This window comes from Neodiprion fabricii, chromosome 6 (genome assembly GCF_021155785.1).
Source record: "Neodiprion fabricii isolate iyNeoFabr1 chromosome 6, iyNeoFabr1.1, whole genome shotgun sequence".
Lineage (NCBI taxonomy): Eukaryota > Metazoa > Arthropoda > Insecta > Hymenoptera > Diprionidae > Neodiprion > Neodiprion fabricii.
Genome location: NC_060244.1, coordinates 1476872 through 1491132, shown reverse-complemented (window position 1 = coordinate 1491132; position 14261 = coordinate 1476872). Strand labels below are relative to the sequence as shown.

General features: G+C 47.0%; 1 protein-coding gene across 5 annotated transcripts in view; it reads left to right on the top strand.

Annotated features, from left to right (window-relative positions):
* The window catches only part of LOC124185472 (leucine-rich repeat-containing protein 24-like), a 172668-nt gene that overhangs the window by 155057 nt on the left and 3350 nt on the right, over positions 1-14261 (top strand). The window lies entirely within an intron of this gene.

The window sequence follows — 14261 nt, the reverse complement described above, 5'->3', positions numbered from 1 at the left end:
CTTGGCCAATATCTCAGACAACTCGAGACATAGAGTCTCGTTTCAGTATGAAATTGTGACGTTCACAAATTTCCTTCGCGTTTCTCCCGATCCTCCTGAACCACACACAGGTACAAGCGTAACCCGCGTGTCTAATCGTAAGTAAGGCTCTCTCGCTCGGGGAAGCCAGCAGGTGTGTATCGACATGGTATCCATATTAATAGCCAAACACGAGTCCCCCAGGGGCACCTGTGCGGTGTCGAGCCAGCCATTGCCCGCTCTACCCTCAGCCTTCTACCTCATCTTCCTGCGTGTGGCAGTGCAGAGTTAACGTGGTTATCGCCCGAGGTGTCAGTTGCCTGTAATATACACCGTTAAGGCTCCCGTTCGCCTGGTAGCGAGGCGAGGATTGGAAGGAAAGGCGAGTCCCAATTCGCTCTTGAATTATCGAGGATACGCATCTTTCATACTTTCCTTTTTTCTTTTTATCTATTTTTTCTGTAACGTACCGACGTCACTTTCACGACCGTCTCACGAGGGAAAAACTGACTTTGCAGTGACAGAGAAAATGATCATTCGTAACGTTTGTATCGTTGGGATCGTGAACATCAAACCTGTAGTCTTTGAAGAACGAGCAATCGTGGAATAAGTCAATTTTGCATCACTTATAGCTGAGTTCATGTTCTAACAATTGATCCTGTCAGACGGTCAGGTCGATGGTGCAGTTTGACTACGCTTTAGAGGGCGATCAAATTGGTCGTTCAAGTGTACCAAAGTATCGGTTGAACGTAAAACAGATACGTGGATCTATTTAAGTGCGAAATGATCGTCTGACGTGGCAGTGAATCATACGTACTTGAACAAACTGTTAGGAAAATTCTCGATATAACGTATATAAGATTATTGAAGATTGGGTAAATATTTCATCACCTTGAGCATCATTGAAATGAAGAGAGAGAAAAGGGGGTATCATCGGTCCGGACGCGTATAATACATGTACCTATATTCGTATGAGAGCTGATCAAGTTGAGCAATTTGGTGAAGGTTAAGGCGGAGGAGGAGGAGGACGAGGAGGAGGAGGAGAAGGACGAGGGAGGGAGCAATCTCGTTAGCGGTGAGCAAACTGTATAATTTGTTTGCACGCTCCGAGATTCTGCAGCGCCGCGTAGCCCCTAGATTCCATGGATACCTCCCATCTTTATTTATGACGAAAGTTTGGCTCGAAGAAAACTTACAACCTCTGAAGGGATGAAAACGGGGGAGAAGAAGGGAGCGGCGTTTGAATAGAATTTGTCGATCGGGGCACCGCGCGATATTCAATTGTTTGCTTTTCAGTAGAGTTCTCCCGTTATATAATCTCTACTCTACTCCCAGACCTTTGAAATCCCTTGTGCACACCTGCTGTTTCTGATACCCACTGGTGGCCGTGGTGGTGCCCTTTTATTATCACATTTATTTTAATCCAGACAATGCGCTACGGTCACGCGAATCACGCAATAGCTTACATGTGTATATATATGCACGCAATTATTATGAAATTACCTCTCACCTCGTTGTTTTTTAACCACGATAACGATACCTTCGGTCGGGACTTGTTCACATTGTACCTACCGGTAGGTTGATGCGTTGTTCGTGCGAAATCCCAGAACCAATGTATTCGCCCGGATTATCCAATTTTTGCACGCCAATATTCCGCAGTGTAAACCAAGAATTATAAATCCAATTAACTTCACACGTTTGCATTATTTCTGAACGTATACAGCTGTTTCAAAATATGGTGAAATGTTTCCTTGGCAAATGTTCTTTCGTACAGTTACCTATATAACCTCTTACCAGTGCCATCGATACTACATTGCTGAAAACGTCCGGTTAACCTACTGATTTTTCCACGAATGACTGCCGTTGACATCTCTACAATTGTGGATAGAATTGGCGTTGAATGGTATAATTGCCGTTCCAGTTCGTGTCCACGGCACGAAACGTACGATCGGTACTCGACAAGTCGGAACGAAGGTTGGCTTTCCGTTGTGAGCAAATTGCTTACCTTTCCGAATTGGGAAAAGGGTGTTAGGGGCGAGTTGAATTTTCCCGACGAGCTAACGACGCGTGACAAGGAGAGGACGTCCAACTATTTCACCCGACCGATTGTATAAACTGGGCATGATTGATGATTCCTGGACGGGTATGATATTTCGCTGGTCGACTCATGACTGGCGGTGAAATCGTGCGGTCATGCGTTTAATTCACGGTCTGACCCTAGCCGAAGATAAGTGAAGTCTGGAGGTGGTGCAACGATGTGCCGCGAGAAGAAGGAGGAGGGGGAGGGAGATTGTTAGCCGCGAGCCGGTGTCTATTTATAAGAACGCCGATAATGATGATGAATGATAACAATGAACCGCCGACGCGGCGCTGGTTGCGGGCAGCTCTAATGGCCGAGCTGGATATTATAAGCTCGAATCCTTTCTCCGTCCAGTCGAGCTTCGGCGCCAAAGAGCCACCGTCAACCTCCAACGGACGCTAAATCCTCGCGGCCCGCTGTTTGCTCTCTGACGATCAGTGCTCCGTGAGCAGTGGACGACTAATCTCGAAAGTCGTTTGCGACCGCGCTCAGTGCACGAACAACAAGACGTACAGTAACCGAGGGATGGATCATTCCTTTCATGATTAAATGACCTTCGATCAATGACCGGGTTCAGAAGAGGCGCCCCGTTCACTGCCGCGAGGACGCGAGGATGCGATAAGAGAATGTATTTTTCTACCGGTTTTTGCCTGCGGAGTACCAGCCGTGGAATCCTTTTTTCTATGCGAAGATAAATCCACGTTTTTTCTCCGAGCATGTGCGCGTTTGTGTGTTTGTGCTGTTATTACTACAGCAACGGGGTAAAACTGCTCGGCCTTTGTTAGCAATTGCAATTCCCTCCGGCTAAATAACGTTCAGAGAAGATGCAAAGATTACACTACGCCTTTGTGCACCGACCCCTTCTCCTCTCCTTCCTCCTCCCCCTCACCCTCTTAGTCCTTCTACGGCGGACTCGCCGCTTCTGGAATTCTTAAATAGTTTCGGGAGAATAGTTGAAAAAGTAATCGGAAGTATCTCTGACTCTGTTCAACTACGTGGCGAGAATATTGGAACTTGCTAAAGACGTGCGTCACGTCGATATACGTATGTCCATTACCGAAAAAAATGGCTCCATGAAACAACAATGAAAAAGAATAAAAATTAAAAATAAGAAAAATGACCGTCCGTAATTACCAAAATCAATGCTCCAAACTGACGTATATTCGTTTGATGGATTCCACTAATCGTATCGGATCATTTGTCGTTCATAACTGCAATTATCGGCCATTTTTGAGAGCGAGGGGAAGCTAGTGCTTGCAGGGTCACCGATTCACAGCCCCACCGCGGCACGGGGTGGCGGATACTTAAAATGGTAATTTCCCGCGGGTAAATAAAACTTCGAGGGAGTGATACGCGTGTGTATTTTACGCCCCGTATAACATACCTGCATCAGTCGGAACGAGCGGACGAATTTAATTTAGACACACACATCGGGGGTGGGGGGGGGGGGGGGGGCTCTTTCGATAAGTAGATACATTATTCTATCCATACCTTTACCTATTCGCACGTGCGGGGGTTATAATGTATGTTGTATACGTTATTTCGTAAGACATGCGAAAGGTTTAATGAATTCTATAGTCTCGAGCTAACTCGCAAGGGGTTGAGTTCGGCTTGTGAGTGGGCGGTTCTTTGGTCTAGACCCTGCAGGAAAATGAGCATCCAATATTACCTGACCGGGCTGTTTGATCGTTTACCAATTTTTTATATAGATGCACTTAGTTACTTTCTTCGATAACGTTAAAGATTTTTCAATTCCAATACCCCGAGAGGAAAAAATGAATAAGAAGAAAAAGAAGAAGAAGAAGAAGAAGAAGAGGAAGAAGAAAAAGGAGTTTGGGGTAGGCGGGTTGGTTGGTACGGCCATTGTATACTTGGCCATTATCATATTTAACCATTCATAACTTGCCAACTAACTTATACTTTTAACTTTTCCAATAATTTCTGTATTATATCCGGGCTACTATTACCCTACCCTACCCTACCCTACCCTACCCTACCCAACTGCCATGTATCCGTCGCTCCTTTAGTATCAATTAAAGGTAAAGTTTTGCTAAAATATCCTCCCGTCTTATCCGTAATACGGCTGATTGCGAGTCTGTAATGCCCATCGTCCGCAGTTTCTGCATTATTTGACACAGTGTGACTGCGATCGGAGGAAAGAGCGGCGGCATCGTCGTCGTTCGTGTAAAATCTGACATGTGTCAGATTCATAAAATAACGAAAATCGTATAAAACCAGTGTTTTCTGGCGAGGATAAAAAAGAAAAGAAAAATGGGAAAAATAAAACAAATAGAGAGAAATGGACGGAAAAAAAAAAACTGTGGCGTCCGTTCTCGCCGGGGTAGGGATCGCTAATGTTTATATTCCCTGGCGTGGAATTCATTTGGCAAGGGGGTAATCAGCTCCGCAAATGTGCCGCGCGTAAAACATTAACGGAGTGTGCTTAGGCCCGAGTCTACACACGTTCGTAAAAAAAAAGAGGATGAAGGGATGGAGGTGAAAGTGGGGAGAAAAGAAAAGGAATAAAGAAAAAGAGGCAAGCTCAGCATCATTGACAGAGAGAGAAAGAGAAACCATACCTACATGTATACTTGACAATGAAACGCAACGGAGGAGTTAGGCTCATGGGGTTCAGAAACTTCGCGAGGCTCAACCCTAAACCGAACTTCCATCAGTCGATAATTTGAGTTCACAATTTAACCCGCTTCCGTTTGCAATTGACTGATGGATATAGCGTATACGTATAATTCTATTCGCAACCGGGTTTGCGTTATAGGTAGGTACGTGGAAAACAAATGGGCAAGTTATTTCGAGTCCACTGTAAACGACTTGGAGTGCAGGCTGTAATCGGAATTCGACTTCCAAAAAGCTCGTTGCACAAATCCAGTCGACCGGGATTCGACGGGATGACGTTCGGCGGAATGAAATGGTAATGCGCAGGTGCCGAACCGCGAGATTGCGACCTGACCTGGCAGCGGCGACTGTCTGCAGGCCTCGAGTTATAGGGAGGGATATTCGAGCAACTGCATACGCCACGATGCAGAAAACAGTCGTTCCATTTCCCGCACGGCGTTTCGCTGGAATAAACTCTGTGCATCTCGGAATCGTTTCGTCGTTCCGACTGGACGAAAACTGGGACCCTTTCCCTTTTCCGCGGGGGTCGATGTCGTCGCTTATCTTGCGCCTACGGCGTTGCAGGTCGAACACAACCCGAGTCCCGAAAGAGTGTGCGGCGAATAAGTGACGCCGCCTGGCCTCCGGCCGCGTTTGCACTCCGCCGATAAAGTGCGGAAATAAGACTACTTTGGCATATCGGGGTTGCGAAAGTGCAAAGTGCGCCGCACCAACACGTTCGGCTACGTGTCTATCCAGCGCAGGATGACGTGCCTGCCCCTTTTACGAGTTATTGTTCCAAATTGCAGGAGTAGCTGCGGTCTGTAACCTTTGCCTGAACATCCAGAGGAGTTCAGGTTTCGACGAGGGAACCAAGGGTTTCGTTCTTGTTCACCAATGAATCGCACCTTGGTCGTTACGTCGCGAGTGCCGGGATTTTGACGGACTTTGGTTCGTCGAGCGACGTCGTTCGGTCGGCGAGTGATATCAAATCTCGATGTCCCAGCTATAGCCAGCCGGCAGCCATCGCTTGAGCTCGATCGAATAAAAGGCTTGCCTTTATGTCGGCAGTAGAATGGTCAATTTGAATTGAAGTATTGAGCTCGAAAGAACTTTCTTCTCCGCCAGAGCCGCTTTCTCCGTGGTAGGTGGGCATCGGTGATATTGTCGGTTCTGTACCGTGTACGGTTTAGCCTTCGATCAGGACTTGGCACCATTAACTTTTTTGTCGTGCCTGCTCGTCGTCCGATCGAACTGATATTATTGACCTCGCCTCCTCCCTTGCCTGGGAAGCCACGAGACTCCTTTGAGGGAAACGAATCAATAGGACCATCGCGTTCGCGGGGAAAGAAAATATTCGAACGGCGTTTCGTCAGGTCGCTCTTCGCGGCACCAAGTTATAGAAAGATATAAATCATATGATCCGACAAAATTACCCCTGATCAAACGGCCGCGATACGCCGACACTCCCGATTTATGCGCGCAGACATTTTCCACACGGCGCTCCAACACTCTTCTACCCTCTACGAATTTGTATATTGCAACTCTGTTCCTACCCCATCGGCTGCTTTTTTTACACCGTCATCAGTGTGGCACCCCTAACGACTCCGCGGGTCGTTGCCGGAACGGTTTACAATCTTCGTTTGGTGCCGCGTAGAACTGGAAAACTTGAACATTCCTTTAACGATCGCAAAAACTTGAGTACCCTGCACTCGTTCGTATATATGCATAAATATCGTACGTCCGTGTTCGCGTTCGCATGGTGATGTATCTACGATGGTCTAGGTGCACGTACACTCGCTTTGTCGCCCGATTTCAACCCCGTGCAAGGAAGTAAGGTAAATACCGGTTATACCGAGCGTTAACTACTCCGTCTCTCTCTCTCTTTCTCTCTGTCTCCGTCTCTCACCGCCGTGACAAATTATACACCGGAGTTGTTTTCCGCTCTCTCCATTTCTCTATCTATCTCCACGCCGTTTTACACCGAGGATATACATCCTTGGGAACTTGGGGCTATTTCCTCGGATTTCCGGAATGACCTTCTCAAGAACAACAAAACTAGAAGCCCGAAACTGAGATGCCCATCCTAGCCACCAATCTCTCCACCTCCCGCCTCCGCTTCGCCCGCAACGTCCCGCCAGCACCCTGACTTATCCCCTAATGGGGACCGGGCGTTGTAGCTTCCGAATCCCTTACACTGATTCCTCGATTCCTGAACCTCTGGATAATCGAGCCTAAAGCCAGCTCTTGTCCACCGAGAGTCGCGCCTCAACGCTTGTTCCGCAAACCTGTCTTCACTTTCAGGGGGATGGGGTGGAGGAAGGGGGGTGAAAAAAGAGCAAGGCTTATTTGACGTGTCTGTTCGACGAATAAAAGTATCGCGTCCCCTTTGTCCCCTACATTCCAAGTTCCCTGCTTCGAGTTTCCAGTCTCGATTCATCGAGGACGTATTTCCGGGTTTACACTGATCCGCTGGAACGATGCGTGTTGGCTACAGTTCCCGGGGTCAGGACGGAGTTCCCGGTTCTCCTCGGTTTCACCGCACTCGATAAGGTTTCCTGCCCCGAGTCCCGACGTCGGTAGATCTCCGAGTTCCGGGATCTTTGGTGATGGACGAAGTTGGTCGCCGGGCGAGCCCTACGGTGGTCGAGAGATACACGGGATGACGATTTACACCGTGCATATAACGGGGCCGTAGACCAACGACTCGCTAGTCGATAATATGAGGAATGGTACGGCCACGGCCAAGTTTGCCAACTCGCTCTCGGGCGATCGACTAAGTTCAGGCTTCTCCTAATGCTGGATGCGGCACGAGGGGCATTGTAGAGTTTCTGCGGTCGATGCGGCAGGTAGGCCACCACCGCAACCGCCGCCCACCTGGAGAACGGGGGGCAGCCGCTCCCACCTTCGGCAGTCACGAGAGCCGCACACCGTGGTTGAAGCCGAAGCACCGCGAGCCCCTCTTGCGCGTAATGTATTCCCCGGTAATTAACATATCGCGTATATTTAATTACTTCAAACTCGGGGCGGGGATTGGCGTGGTATAAGAGCGAGGTAAAAAAGCAAGAGAGAGAGGGAGAGAGGATATGCAAAACCATCGAGAGTAAAAAGAAAGAAAGGAAGAATGAATTCGAATTCTCGTTACACGACCACGCGTATCGTACACCTGTAATATACGAAACGTTAAACTCCCCTTTTTATTTAAATTGTACAAAGTAACGAACCAATTGAGTTGCGCTTCTCTGCCTTTTCTTACCTTTTCTCTTGTGGAAAAGGTGCGATTAAGATGGTATGAGAGGAACGTCGGGAAGGGGATGAATAAAACCCGTACAAATTTAGGAGCAGGATGAGCTCAAGGAAAAACCGTCCGTTTGTACCCTCGTGAATACCGAGGAGAGTAAGATGGCCTCAGGCTTGAACCTCTCTCAAAAAGCTCTGTGCCGTGGCGGGTGAGGTGACGATAAACGACACGCGACATTCGCATCTCACCGTTGACGTCGGTGTCGATGTTGGTGTTTTGCCTACCTACGAAGCAACCCCCCTAGCATGAGACGAAAGTCTGATGTAATTATTTGTTTGCTCGTTCTTACGGCAACGCTTTTCCAATTTCCTCCGGTCAACCCTGCCTTATTAACTTCGGGGTACAGAGGCGGAAAATGTAGCGTGGAAAATGTTCAACTGAATTATGGATAAGGGTAAAATTAAACGTTGTTTTTATGCTGGTTTTTTTTTTTTTTTATCGCAATCATTCTTATTCACCTCTTAGCTACATTGATTTTATGCGTCTGTTATTAATAGTCCGAAATGAAGTGCGTTCATAAATATCAATCCTAAGAAAGAAGCTTTTCGCCGAGGTTCCAGACGTGCGTCAATCTTTTTCCACCCCTTGCTTCTTATTTTCCATTTTATTCACATCTTTTTTCAAGAAAAACGAAAATTTTTTATTCTCTACGTTAACAGATGGACGGTACATCTTCCTTTTATCTTTATTCACGTTCGGGTAATCGTGTAATACATTTTCACCGGTCAAAGAGAGAAAGAGAAAACTGATCGGGTGAAGGTAACGCAAGAAAAATACGGCCAATACCTCACTGGCATTAAGTTCGTCACGGGGTAAAATTTTGCGTGAACGATCGTTTCGCCGAACCCGTATATTGATGACTGTGATTAAAGTTCTTGGGTGGAAACGAAGCGCTGCACGTTTATCCAGCCAAAGGAAACGCTTAATTCTAATTTAACAGTATCCATTTCGTCATCAAACGCGGGCAGAAGAGTCGAGCCCTCGTGTAAATACCGATTAAAATTAGTGTGCCACTTTTGCAACGGAAACAGGAGAAACGCAGAGTAGGTACCTACTCCGATTATAATTATTAAAACACGATCCACATCGCGGCTGCTTTGATGCACCTACGTTCCTTGAATCAACAACCATACCTGCCTCCGATCGTTTGTGACAAAGGTCACGCGCCCTACGGAGTATTTGCTCTTCCAGGAGCGAAATGTACATGTATATTTATGGATAATACACGCGGGCGGAAACCCTCAAGTCGCATCAATTCCGCGGCACAATTGTATGCGTAGCGAGTGTTTGAGAACGGGCGTGTATGCGGTGGTGTAATTCAAACAGAGCGTAACAGACCCTGGGAAGCACTGTGTTGCAAAGTGACGATGACAACGCGATTCGATCGAGCGAGATCGCGGTGTTTCCTCTGGATTATCATTTTTTCGCGAAATTAAATGCCGTGGAATTGAGTTGACGAACGGACCTGAAATATTTTCCCTGGACGCAATCAATTACCCTGAAACAAAGGGGGGTGGGGGGGGGGGGGGGGGGGGGCAATTTAAAACGTCAATCTGTCTCGTCCGGGAGCCAATCCGTTTTCAACTCGACCCCGTTTCACGCTGTATATCTGGGGAAAATTTAGCCCGAAGTATGGGAGAGTCGATGAAGCGTCGTAAAATCTGTACGAGTCGCGGGGTGTCCCGGCAAAAATCTGGGGGTTCGAACCGCACACACCCCTCCAGATATGCGTAACGTAACAAAAATATGGTAGCGTGTCACGCGTCAGTTCGTTCGTTCTTGTCGATATCATGTCGCGCTGCGTTTGTCCGGAAGTCAAAGAACGTTTTATAAGTCGTGCAATTCGTTTGCGGATGACGTTACGTGTTACACGATTCTTCGTGCTGCTGCGGGTGAAGGAAATTCAAGGAACCGGCAGCCTCAATCAAAAGCAGCTCCGGCCATTTTTCCACCCCCCTTATAAGCTCCGATGTCAATTTGCCTCGTAACAGATGATTCCGGTTACCTTCGATGCCCTTTACGTAAGGGAACGACCCAGATACTTTGTGTATATTGACTCCGGGAGGAAGTATAGAGGCGTATTGGGGTCTAGACTCGCAGCCTCGGTCGTTCACTTTGTTCACTCCATAACGAGCGTTAAATTTTCATGTGGAAAATGACGAACCGCTGACCGATTTAGTGTCGTTTCATCGCGACAATGCATCTTTCAGCAACACTGCGTCATGTATTTTAATTTCAAATACCTCGTTGTTGTAACGAGCAGTGCAGCTGTGATCACTATCCCCAGTTATCCAAACGTAGGTCAATTGAATGAAAATATTTGGCTAATTCCTACATCGTTTTTCCATTATTGCAATGAATACAAAGTAAGGTACCCGGCATCGTGCACGGCTCACATGAACGAACGCAATCTTGTGCCACGAGTAGCTAGCTACCTCTGCCACATCCTGTCCCGCGTGCAGGTCGTTATTAATCTAGCAAGCTCTTGCGTGAAGCGGAACTCTGAAACAACGCCCGCCTGCAGGGTGGTTATAGACCTTCACCCTCACCCTTGTGTAGCTGTTTATTACGATTAGGATCTGAGTGCAGTACCTGCACACGATGTAAATTCTTCATTCCCGTCATTTGTACTTTATTTTTTGCCGATTTTATTTTCCGCACCCCCACCACCCACCCTTTGTCGCTCGCCGATAATAAGTTGTACTCCTTGATACCGTCATCGACGGGACTAGTGAGAAGGACACTTGTTGCGTAGATACGTCTATGACAAATACGAGGCGATGTTTCGCCGACGCGATACCGAGGCCGTGGTGTACCCTCAATTATTAATTTATTCCCCGGCACGGTGGTTTATAAACCACGGAGTTTAATGCAATAATAAAAGGAGAACGACGGCGCGGTTGGGGCGAGATGTTATTAATTTAACTTCGGCGGCACCTTGGGTCAAAATTCCCAGAGGACGGAGGGGGCGGGGGACGTTGTAAGTTCACGCGCATACACACACACCTGCACCTTAAAGCGGCAATGTCGCTTCCCATATTTTGAGATTGTGAAACGCTGTGCGTAACAGAACAAGGCACGCTTTGCTCCTCCACCCCCACCCCCGTCTCCCGTGAAACCCCTTATTTCCGAGAGAAAGTGCTTCGGATTTAATGTCGTCGTTACACTCGCCGTGGTATAGAGACCACCCCCCAACCCCCCGAACCCCCAAGCAAGCAACTGGCCCGGGATTCGGGGATCTCATTCTCCCTCCTCTACTTCTTCCGATGGCCGCCACTTCCCGCTGAGTCTCCGGGATTTACCTCGTTCCATGCACCCGTAATAACGCTTTTATCTTATTTTTTATTATTCTTTATTTGATCCCATCGTAGCTCCCTAGTATTTTTACCCTCGTTCAAAATGTATGAAAATAAAATAAACTCATCTTCAGCTTTTCGGCTATTTCGTACAGTATACATCTGTGCAGGATAACCCCGCTCGACATATTACGATTTTTCACATTCTCCTCGGATCTCCTCTCGCCGAAAATCGCGTTCACTTTCTATCGGGGAAAAAAAAAAAAAATGGCGTCTCGCGCGTTGTTGCGTAATGGAACCGTGACCGGGGCGAGCCGTTCTTTTCATCGAAACGCTCATCACCTTTGACGTGCAAAAATTCGGTATAAGTGATTTTCTTTTTTTTTTTTTTCTCTGCCGTCACGCGCGTTTTTTTCGCCATTAAACTGCGTTGATTGACCCCCACTCCCGTCCCGTTGTTCACCCCACCTGCACCATAACTCGATCATTTTTATCGCCGAGTGTTAACGCTCTTCGTCGCCGTTGAACCGTCAAATTTTACCCGGGCGTCCCCGGGTTGTCGAGCCGACCTCCCCTTCGCTGTATCATGTTCCTTGTTTCCATTCCATGCACGCGTGCTAACGAACGACACGGTCATAGGGAAAACCGGTTGGGCGGAGAGAAGGAGGCGATACGATGCCATGTGCAGAAATGTTTTCATTTACATATTGAATTTTTACTCACTCAGGTGTAATTAGTCCCAGCTTTACATAGGAGACCATTAATTACGCGTGACGCAAACACACACTGACACCGGTGACGCGATCCGGGGATGTAAAAAAAATAGCACCCACCAGTGTTGCCAAATCCCTCCCCGCAGGTTTATAAAATTATTTCAACAATCCGCACAATACCCACTTGGTAAATTTTCTACCCTCGTAACTCATTCGCTCTACACTCATTCACCCGGTCTATGTAACCCGCGATGATGAATACAGTAATGCTTCACTTCTCGAGAGCCACTGCCTACAGCCTGCATGGCACACAAGCCGTTGATTATACCGTTCGTGCCAATTGTTGACAGAATTAAATACAATTAACCAACTGCCGAGTTCCGTGTATTCACATTAATGTACAATATATACCTAGGTATATAATATTACATGAATTACAGAGTTAGGCCAACAGCACTTTTCTTGTCCAAACACCCGAGTTCCTATACTTATTTCATATTACCGTCGTTCATCACCGCTTACAAAATTTTGTCGCGGGTCAAATTTAAGGTATCAAAGTCAAGCCGTAATTTGACTAATTAATGGACCCGGGGCGAGTAATTAATATTCCGGACGTTACCGGGACGTGTATAACTGTGGGTGCATAAGCAACCGGTGAGTTGGTTTTTCCTCCTTCTTTGTCTTGGGTAAACTTTGCGCACCGGCACCAGCAGCGACTCGCCCCTGCACCCTGGAACCGTTTTCGTCGGTCAACTTTAATTAAAACGTTGTCGCGTGCCCCGGGGTCGTTGCGTCTGCCTTTCGCGAGTCTTGACGGCTGTTCCGAGTTGCGTTCAACAAATCCAAGAACCGCTCGATCGGCCGTGCATCACCTCGTAATTGCCCGACCTGCGGAGTGAGTGGACGGGAATTAAAATCCAGCGAGGAAAGCGCGAGGATCTAAAAACTACGTACGGGAACCCTTTCCCTCACACTCGTCGCGAATCGTTGTTTTCCTCTGAACAACTCGGTCCGCCGATCCGTGCCTACGACGAAAACCGTAATAACATACTCAGGATGGGGGTGAAAATCCAGAAAGATTCAAAAGTGGACTTGTCGAAAACCCGATATTTTCGAGATACGAATTTTAAAACAACGAATGATCAGCGTACCGAAGTTGGGAGTTTCGCTAAATCACCGAGTAGAATCACTGTTTTTCCGAAGGTTCATTTAACCGAACGCTCTCTTATCCGAAAAAGTATTTTCAGAACAGTCGGCATATTCCGAATGACCGAAACACAGAATGTCGAGATATTGAAAATTGAAAGTTTCGAAATTATTAATTGAGAGCGGGTAGTATTTCGAATAGCCGCAATACCCAAAAAATTAGTTGTCAACGATCAAAGTTCAGAAGGAGCAAAATTACGATCCATAAAATGCAGAAAGGCCAGAAAGCCAAAAGACCGCAATACGGTTATCATAGTTACGCAGACTTATCCCAGATGGCACTAAACACCGGCCATCGGATATGCGTGGCGTTGCAAAGAATACACGGGTTTCTGACGGCATCCGACCTTTCGCCATTTTGGCCATTCTGTCTTTAGCGGATTTTTCGGGATTCCAATCTTTCGAGTAAGTTTGGCCAGTCGCTATTCATAAATTCGGATTCGTAAATTTTCGACGAAGGAACGAGGCTGACATTTGAACAGTCGACCTTTTGACTCTTCGATATTTTCGCAATTCAACATTTTGCCCTTCGTAATTTTGGCCGTTCTGAAAAAAAGAATGTCGGTATAAATTTATTTATAGGTCATCTTTCCGTATTTATGGTCTTTCTACATTTCTAACAGACGGTAGTTTGACTTTCGGTGATTTCGTCCCGCCTCACAGCCGAGCATTTGAGGCTCGCCTTCCCTTGGAAGAGGCTCGGCCTGTATTCTGTCTCCATTATCCCACATTTCATTTATTGTTCCCCGCCGCCTGCTTTGTGCGAGTTCTTGTTTCACCCCATTCTTCCTTTGACGCTAACGTTGCAAACGCGCCTGTCTTTGATTAATTAGTAATCGGAGAAGGTCGAGTGTCCATCGCAATCCGGAACAAGACACACCCGCTATTCTGTCCGCGTATATAATTAGCTGGAAACTTAATTAGAATTTTGACTCGGCAAGCTTCACAGTGCAATTGGTAACGAACGCAACTGTGTTACAGGTAATTGGGTATCTAATCCGCAAAAACAGCAAATTTAACAACTACAATGGTAT